This window comes from Dermacentor silvarum, chromosome 8, assembly GCF_013339745.2.
Source record: "Dermacentor silvarum isolate Dsil-2018 chromosome 8, BIME_Dsil_1.4, whole genome shotgun sequence".
Taxonomy (NCBI): Eukaryota; Metazoa; Arthropoda; class Arachnida; order Ixodida; family Ixodidae; genus Dermacentor; species Dermacentor silvarum.
In genome coordinates, this window is record NC_051161.1 from 98,764,631 (window position 1) to 98,774,923 (window position 10,293).

Below are 10,293 nucleotides of genomic sequence, written 5' to 3' on the forward strand. Positions count from 1 at the left end.
GCTCATGCCCTTACACGCATACATGGGCGCGCACCCACATATAGACACGACAAAAGCCACCGCGCATGTGCACACGAGCGTATACTCATGCACCCATGCGCAAAAAAACACCAGCGCCGGCAGGAATAGGAATATAAGCGGAGAGATACGGGCGGCAGGCCGCGCGTAATCACTTAATCCGCGGTGATCGGGAAAACGTAAAGGGAGCCGCCTGCCAGATACAAGGCCGGTCGCCCTTCATCACTCGACCGGCGGAGCCGCCGCCGTGTATGCTGCGTACGCGCGGCATCGTCAACGGCCGGCAGTAGCCCGCGTGTGCTTGCCGATGCGCGGCTCATCGCCTGGGCCGTTGCGGGTAGCTCGCGCCGCCGTCGGACGATGGAGTACCCCGCTCCAGTCGTTTCCCACGACGTCTCTCTCACCTCGACAGACACCGCCTGACGCCGACGCCGCGGCACCAGGGATATCGGCGGCTGCCGCTCACAGGGGCAGGATTAGTGGCCCGCGTACGCGCGCCCGCGAGCGACGAACCGCGGTGGTCGTTATACGGCTACCGATCGCGAAGAGCGCGCACACATGCTTTGAAAGGTAATGAATGACACCGAAGGAAATAAGAAAAGGAAAAAAAAAGACAAGCAATAATAGCACTGACAGAAGCAACCCCAGTCAAGTGTCGAGGAAGCTATATGGGAAACGAAGCCCGAGAAGACCTAGAGATGACAACTTATAACGAAAATAAAGGGCGGCATTGAAGCAAAGCTGTCGTGAAAATAAATGAGGTGCACGTGAGGAGCTCAGAGCGGTTCGTTATTATAGGCCCACTGGATATGCTATTAAAGAACGATGATTCTTTCAAGCCTGTGCTCTTTGCCACACGTAGGCCGTCAATTACGTGTGAGTTCAGCGTTTGTAATCCAATGGTCAGCCTCCCTTCGCTGCAGCGCATTCAAAAATAAAGAAAACTTGCAATTTTCAATTGGCATCAATGCTTTTACTGCCGTAGTTCCTGATCACTGTAGCTTTCATAACATCTTGCCATCCGCTTGCGATGACCAGAGTGTAGAAGGTGGAAGTGTGCCTGCCTCGGGCTGACCTTGCTATTGCGGCCTGTATGTATACAAGCCACTCGCCAATCCGTACAAGAGAGGCAGTTGTCAGGCTCGAAGTGATGAACGGGTGCCGAATAAGTAATTTCGCTGGAACCAGTGACATTCCTTATTCTACCATTGTCATATTCACTTCTCGTTAATCTAGTACTCTGGTAAAGTAGTCGACAAGAGATCATAAAAGTGGCAGTTGTCTACAACTTAAATGACAAGCACTTTTTGACGGCTCATTGCACCAGGATGCTACAGAGCAGCGCCACATTTGTACTGGTGGTTTGGTAACGTCACGATATTCTTCAGTTGACATCTGTTCGAACAACAATTTCCGGGAACTTGAGCCATAGAGCGTCTACATACATAAGCCATGCAGCCCCCTGCACTGCTCGTCACAACCAGCAAGAGAGTGTTTTCTCTGGCTGCTTCTTTGTTTACCTGAAGTAGCCACACCACAAATTGAAAATAGCTAGTTACAGACTCGGCATTGTTGGCACGACATATTTCAAGGAATAGTGCAAATAAACCACGGCAAGAGGAGGGACATGACAGTGCTTTGCAAGAGATGAATGCATGCGAAACATGCAAAAGATCCGGTTCTTGGTGACAGTAACAGCCTGCACGCCAAGACGCCTGGCATGCACCACAATATGTTTGCTTCAGATGGTGCCAACACACTACCGCACGAAGGCAGCGTTCACGCTGACGGCGTTGACAGCGACTCACAGCGACTGGTCTCGGTGCTCTCAAAGGGACCGGTCAGCTCTGGTGAATGCTATTTCTCCCCTACTGTTTTGTGTGATGCGAAGCGACAGTATAGAACCATATTGTTTTACGTGTCGTTTTGTAGATTACCATATTTATATGGCATTTCCTGCAGCGTGATACAAATGTTTTTGTTTTATTTGGCGTTATGTTCTACAGGTCTGTTTCTTCTTTCCGTCTTCATATGGCTGTGCGAATGTAGGTAATCTAGCACGAATTATGTCAGTATTATTTTTTGCGATATGAGAGCTATAGTGCATTTTTTTTAATATTTGGAGGTGGAATATTCTGGTGTATTGTAATTGCACTCATAGGCCTACGTGTCCAAGTGTAACAGGACCAAAATACATATTTAAAATTATTTATTCATGGTCCTGATCCCGCTTATGAAATAGGCATGACAAATAAATTTTAAACTTGAATTGATCCGTAGTGTGCACTCGAGGTGTGACTTTTATATGCTGAGTGGCCTCGTAATGCGCGAACGTACATATTCACATCGTATATGGTTGCTCTGTACATACTACTTTTCGCATCAGCTGAAATTGACGCCATTGCGACCGGGTAATGTGCACAGTGAGCGGTGACTTGGACCAGGCTTTATGCGCCTGCACAGCCTTGAGAGCTTTCATAAAGAAATTTAGAGAAAAGTACACGTGGTAGCTGGTTCGAACTGCGCCATGTTATTGGACTTCATGACAGAGCTGGTAGTTCTTGCGCAAAGCAGGCAACTCTCAGTCTTCTTCCTGGATGCTTGTGTTAACCATACAATCTATTTACCCCTTATAGTGGGTGCTTTTAAATTTTGTGTGCGTGTTATCATCATATGATTTATTATATCGCCCTTGTCATATGAAGTAGTGAGGTACGGGCAAGATAGATACCTCCAGTTCTGTTAGGCAAATCTTTCTTTTAAATACTAACCTGAGACTATTGCGACGTTGAAATAATAGAGGTTCCTATTACTGGTACAAGCACCGTATTTGGGCGTAATAGACTGCATTCAAATCAGTGAACAGCCCTCCCTCTTTTCTTGGTAGTAATTTGATGGTTACTCTTGATAGCTTGTCACATCTAAAGCGGGAGTGTTTACAACTATAACTTTAGCAGTTGCGTTTATTTATTCACGCCTGACATAGTTTATTCTGCACTACGAGCATTTGCCGTCAGCATATCTCCTTCAAGGCAGAAATATTGTTTGAAAAAGCTTCTCGATGCTACAAGATTACAGCACTGCTGCAAGCAAGTGCACTGCCATGAACCATAGTTTACTTAAACACTTTTGCAGTGCGTGCAGAGTTGTTCTTCCCTTAAGAGCTCTGGCCACTGACTCCTGCAAAAATTAAACGATACGTTCCCTAACCTTTGAACCAAAAGCATTGGGAAATTTTCTGCTCTGCTACTCGGTCCGCATTGATTTCCGTATGCGTCATGATACAGCATTATGCCCACACAAATGATGCGTGCCCTCTCGGCGTGAGGAGCAGTCACGCCTGGGTAGTGCCGGTGATGCTGGGAATGCGACGAATGTCTTGGCTGAAGCGGCTCGATCGAGGAATTTTCTTGTACACTGCGCGATCAACTAAACCTCCCAATACCCAGTTCCCCTTGCAACCTGCTGTTTTGCGTGGGAAACCGCGTGTGACACAAAAGCCGCCTCGTCTCCGCTTACAGCCGGCTCGTGCTTCTGTCGATGAAACAACATGAAAAAGGCAGATACACAGAATGCCGTGTTCATAATTGAATATATATATATATATATATATATATATATATATATATATATATATATATATATATATATGAGCGGCAAAATAAACGAAGCCAAGGGGCCCGATTTTTATTACGCATATCATGAAACTCCGTCAAGCAATGACCCCAAGGAGAACATAGGGGGGGGGGGGGGGGATAACATGTAGGGCTCAATTGAAAAAGAAGTGATAAATAAATGGAAAGGAAAGGGGGTGAAATAACAACTAGCCGCAGGTGGGATACGAAGAAAGTGAATGGGAAAACGACGCCAAGGTAGCTCCGTTGGTAACAGCATCTCACGAACAATGCGAGGACGTGGGTTCGTGGTACGAATCTGGTACCTCTAATAATTTTCCCTCGTGTCCTCTGTCATAAGCTCACTGCTTCAGTTTAAAGAGGTTCACCCTTAAATTATGCATTCAGTTAGAACATATCCTTCATCTACACTTCACTTCTTAAAGAAGCGTTGATTTTTTTTCCACAGACGCAGACGACAAAATACGCAGAAACCACGAGGAGGCAGTCTCCAACCGCAGGGCGCGCTGGGAGACGGCGCTGCTCAGCTCCGCTTTATAAGACCAACTCTGGTCCGTCCAGCAAGCCGAGGAAGCTGCCCGAGCCCAATGGCTCGCGGCCGAAACGTAGGGTGGGGCTGAGGCCCGCCCCGAATTAACTTCGCAGGACTCTGTATAAAGTTGCGCAATCAATCAATCAATCAATCAATCAATCAATCAATCCACAAACGCATTTTATACCGATGCAGTCGACTGTGTAAGCGAAAAAACGACTGTTCATTTGGAAGCACTTTGGTTGTCCTTGACTGACACATGGCTTTCCACATGCTGTTTGCGCATGGGCCTATTCGGATGACTAGGGAATTCGCAGGCAGGTTCATTTATGTGCAAGCCCGTCGATTTTGCGCTTGTTTCTACCCACGCGCAGTGCTAAGCGCTCACGACGAGCGAATACGTATTTCGCCCAAAAAAGTAAAGTCCTTGCAAGCACAGCTCCCTCAAAACTCTTAAACCTTTATGCAAAACACCATCTTTTTTTTTCTTGCTGAGTTTTGGTTTGGAGTAAGGTGCTTCTGGCTAAATGTGGTCGACCAGTACGGAATGAAAGGCGGCGATTATCACTTGCTCGATATGTCCGGAACGGAGGATGAAAAATGACTCTGGCGCGCGACTCACCTTCTTTTTTTTAAGGCACCTTGAGAAGAGAAAGACCGGTGAGATGTCCCCGGCTGCAGTGATGAGACACCGATAAAGCAGAGGAAATGCAATGTGCACCTCCGTTTCGCTTCCGATTAGAACTGTCTGCACAAGTTACACATGAAATCATAAGTGGTTTAAAGTGAACTATGCTTCAGTTTTCTGCCTGGTGTTTCCCACCTATTGCTCAAAGAGGTTCCATAATTTTAAATGCGAAGCATTTCTTGCCGGCGGCTCTGTCTGTTGTCCCGCGTCCCACACCCCCACAGCGCATGCGCGTCCCCTCCCCTCTCTCTCCTCTCCTACGCTCCTCCCTTTCTCTCCTCTAGGAATCCGGAGCGGCGCGCACGACAGGTGGTGCGGCAGCTGCATACTCCGCTGGAGGCGCCACGGTAGTTCCGCAGTATGAAAATGGCGGAGCGCGCGCGCCTCATTCTCTCTCCTGTGCAGCGCCGCGATGAGCCCTCGGGCCACTGCCGCGAAACCATCTCCCGCTCAAGCTAACCATCTCCCCGCTGCTTCGCATCCACACATGGTTCCCTTTAGCAGGAGATGGAGTCATTTTTTTTCCTTTTCGTTTTCTCTGTATACAATAATTAAACATAAACATTTCGTGAAGACATTTTTAGTCACGTCATTAAAGTGTTTACAAAGCCCCCTATCCCAGATCTAAGTATAAGGACAAAAACGAGAAAGATAAAACCTCTGTCCAGGCGCCAACATTCTACAACGCGTTCGAGGAAGACAATTGGTCTTGTTGAAGCGATTGCATCGGCACTGGCGGATTGCAGATGGTTTCTCCTTGAGAAGGCCTCGACGTTCGCATTTCCGCATGCCAAAATATTGGCGCAGCACTCCCTTCATCTCTGGCTTGAATTGATTCCGCGAATGTTCTAATTACCCCAATATTTGCATGGTGTAAAAAATCAGAACATCTCTTATGTTATCACGTAAACAGCACTAAACATGTAGTTCTGCTGCGCGCAGTCTCATCTGCTGCTGAAAAATGAACAAACAGGCGCTGTCAAGGCGAGATACCACAATACAAAATTCCATAATTGATGCACGAGCGATAATTACGAACGAAAATGAGGCGCTCAGTTTTTAGTATCGCACTCGTGCCAGTCCAGCAGAAAATGAAGCAAACGAATGCCTTTCGGGGAAATTAACCGTTTATTTTGTTTTTATTATAGAGCTGTAGTATTATTTTTGCATACAAAGGGTAAACTTGCGATAGACGGCGCACTGAAATTCAATAAAAGAAAAAAAAATAAAGTGCAGTCTATCTCCCATTTAAACACACATATACGCTATAATTCAACAGTACACTAAAAGAAAACAAAATACACAATTTCCCTGCATGATTCCCTTGCCTTCATGACATGCGAGTACCAAATGTAGATTTCGCACAAGCGTCACGCCACTCGCACGCATCTCGAAGCCCGGCACCGCCAACTGCAACGATCGACGAGACCTCTCCAAGCAAACAGTGGGTCGTCGTTTTGCACTGCCCTTGTGCACCACGGGGCGTCTCCGTGGGACATTCCCCGTTGACGCGGAGTTCCGAGTAGATTACCGAGCCACCGGTTGAGGTACGTCGGCGCTGAATCGCTGATGCACACGCCGCTGGAGCCTTCAGAGGCGGTCGCGTGTAGGCCGTATCGTATACCAGAGGATTAAGCGCGTGACCCTGCAGCGGATTATGGCTTCGGGATAGCGGATCAATGGTCGGCTAATGTGGCTTCCCGACGCGCAAGGATTGTACGTCACGCTTCGACGTCACGTGGCCCCCGCACGCGCGCGCGTCTGCGCCTCGACGTGTCAATTTGGAGAGGATGGAAGCGCAGGAGAGCGTTGCCTGGGAGAGGAGGGAGAGCAGATTAATCCTGGGAGGACATTGCGAAAGGCCCCGGAGATTAATGGTCGTGGCACGTGTCGAAGCCTGAGCGGATATTTGCGGCATAGGCGCGATATCGGCACCGCAGGAGGGCGGTTTGTCGACATGGCGTAGGAGGGTCGTGTCCGTGGGGTGCGCATAGAAGTTAGCGGATGGCGAAAAGCAATGAACGGTTTACAGTATGGAGGGGAGGCGTTGCGCGATAGACCCCGTGGGAAAAATAGTTCAGCCGAAAATTACTCGGTTCGACACGGAGGATCTCGGTCTCACCAAAAGTACGACCTCTGGGATGAATTGATGGCAATTAGTGCCTCGAAGAGGAGAGGATCCGGGGACTGCCATGCTTGACGACGCCTCGGAAAGAAAAAGAATCACTCCAGCATTTCTTCTTTGTTTCTTTCTGTCCAGCAATATTTCTTGTTTGTCTTGTTTCTTATGCTGTACAAACACAGAATATTGACACTTTTTTTTTACATTAGTGTAACAGAAAGCTAGCGCCGCAGATGCAATTTCTCTCAAATCATTTGATGCGGCATTAGCTCTCAATTCTATGCTTATCACAAATAACTATTCATTAGTCAAATATATGTAGGGTTGTTCGCTTTCGGGTTTTGTAGCTTTTTTTTAATTCGGGAGGTACAAATCGGGTGCTGTTTTTCAAGAGGATAATCGGGGAGAAATCGGGTTTTGTTGCGGAACCATTCCGAAATTCGGTTTTCGGGTTAAATTTACAAATGTACTAAGTAATACATTACATTCGGCGTTTTCCTTTTTTCTATCACGAGCTCCTTAACGCTAACGCGTTCAAACTAGGGGTCTGTTTAAAGCTGGTAATCGGAGGTAGTCAGGGTTTTCTAGAAAGTACTACGAAGACCGGCGTTTGTTTGAAAATTAATAAGTAATAATCACAGCAAAGAGCATTGATAACTTCTAGGAAATGAAACATCTTATTCACGCAAAGCTGGCCATCATTTTTTACGTGGCTATGGTGTTGGACTGCTAAACACGAGCTCGCGGGATCGAATCCCGGCCACGGCGGCCGCATTTCGGTGAGGGCCGAAATGCGAAAACACCCGTGTACTGAGATTTAGGTGCACGATTAAGGAACCCCAGGTGGTCGAAATTTCCGGAGTCCCCCACTACAGCGTGCCTCATAACCAGTTCGTGGTTTTGGCACGTAAAACCCATAATTAAAAAAAATTACGCATCCTTGTTAACATACATCATCTGCATGCGCAATATGTCCGTCTCCATCCGAGAGCTGCCCAATCTTTCAACGTATCTCAGCTGAGAGAAAGTTCCCTCGACATCCTAGCTTCCAATAGCTAGAGACAACAATGTCAGCGCAGCGTTTGCAGCCTGCGGTAGCGAGCGGCGGAGTCATGCCAACACTCACTGAGCTCGACAGCTGTGTTAGTCGGGCTTCCTGCCAGCAAGTACTGGTTTAACTCTTCGTGAAGCGAATCCACGTCGTCGCTCACGGAAATGAAGACAGGTCGGTAGTCATCAAAGGACTGGCCCAGCAGACGCTTCTACAATGGATCCAAGGTGGCTCCCAATTTCTATAACGTTAGCTGGTTTTCGTCTTTGCCTGAGACGTTCCGTTTAACAGTGCAGTACCATTTTGTGGCGAGTTTCGTGCAAAACTCTTCAGAACATGTTTTATTAGCGTGGCGCTGCTCTTGGGTAACATAGACAAAACTGGGTTGGTATGTGGTTTTGGACTTCAGGGAGAAATCGGGTTCCACCCGATTCTCTTGAAATATGTTCGGGGTGTAAAAATCGGGTAAAATCGGGTTTTACCCGTAAAGGAACAACCCTATATATATGTGGTTCTAAGGGAAGGTAAGTGCAGTCGAAGAAGGCAGAAGAATAGGTGGGGTGATACAATTAGAAAATTTGTAGGCGCAAGTTCAAGTAAGCTAGCCCGAAACATCGGTAATTGGAGAAGATTGCTGGGAGAGTCCTTCGTCCTGCAGTGGACATTAAAATACAGGGATGATGATGATGATGGTGATGGTAGTGGTAATAAAGATGATGCGGCTGCAGAGTATAAAGCATGCTCCTACTGGAGTTTCGACAGAACATGCTTTGTCGTTTTACAGCAGGGGTGATACAATTAGACAATTTGTAGGCGTGAGAGAAAAGAGTAGGACGTTCTTTTGGCCGATCTCGTTTGAATGCTTATTCAGTGGTAGCCATTTTAGAAAGCCGGTTTGAATGGCATAAGGCAAGTAGGACTAAGGAAGTGAAGCGTACAGCTTCGAGAAATTTATTAGGGAAATTGTAAGGGTCGGCCTTAGTTTGAAAATTGTAGGCAACAACGCATTAAGAGACCAATGTTGATTACTTCTTGGCAAAATTGCATTTCTTATGTCCACAGTGCTTCCGCATAGCCTTTGTTTCGACGCCTTTTGCCGGCATGTTGGTGCCGGTGAAATGATGATGATCCCTTAAAATGGCACATACGCAAAACGGAGCATGGGCCAAGGAATGGTTGGTAGAACAATAAATAAAGAAATAGTGGAGAGGTATAGTAGTAATAGCAATAACGAGAATAATAAAGTTAAAATTACTTACAGTATTACTATTTAGCATGAGTATTTTGTTCAGGATAGAGGAATAAGGACAACGTGTTGTTTCGCAGCTACCCGATTATGGAGACAAACAAAAGGAATTCAATACTAGAAAAAGTAGAGTCTATAAATAACAGTAAATTAAATAAAGCTCGGAGTTGGCGGGACATTATTAAAGAAAGAAAAAAGGCCTAATGTCATATTAGCCACTGCCATCTTTTGAATGATCAATAAAATCACGCCTGGGTGGCCAAGCACTGCTGTGTTGCTAAAGCCCAGACTCGAGTTGATGTAGATGTAGTTCCTTCACTTCAGTTTCGCGTACGCAGTCTGGGGTATTGATCAACAAACGGGTAATTAAAATACTGTAAGATATAGGAAATGTAAAAATTCGGAAAGTATAATTTTAATATAGGTTGGTTACAATCAAAGGCTTATATTGGAGGGGATGATTTTATGCAAATGCAGTGTTCTGTGAACAAAAAAATTGTAAAGAAATTAGTTGAAGGAAAAAAACTATAAATTCAGCACATAGTGCTTTAATCTCATTGATCCTACACTAATATTCCGAATGGCAGCTCAAGCCTTCCCATCGCTATAGCTAAGAGTAAGTTTCAAACAGTTAAACCTAAAAATTAAATTATGGGGTTTTACGTGCCAAAACCAGTTCTGATTATGAGGCACGCCGTAGTGGGGGACTCCGGAAATTTGAACCACCTGGGGTTCTTTAACGTGCACCTAAATCTAAGTACACGGGTGCTTTCGCATTTCGCCCCTATCGAAATGCCGCCGCCGACAGTTAAACCTAATCCAAAAAGGAGATGTGTTTATGAGGTTCGTTTTCTTGAAGTGATAAGCCTTCGGATATGAAATTAGATGTTCCTGCAGAACCCATCTCATGATGAGTATCGACTTTAATGCGGTTAGCATTCAAGCAATGCACATCGACACATCGACACCTCGTATTGCCGAACATCGAAATGTGTTTGACG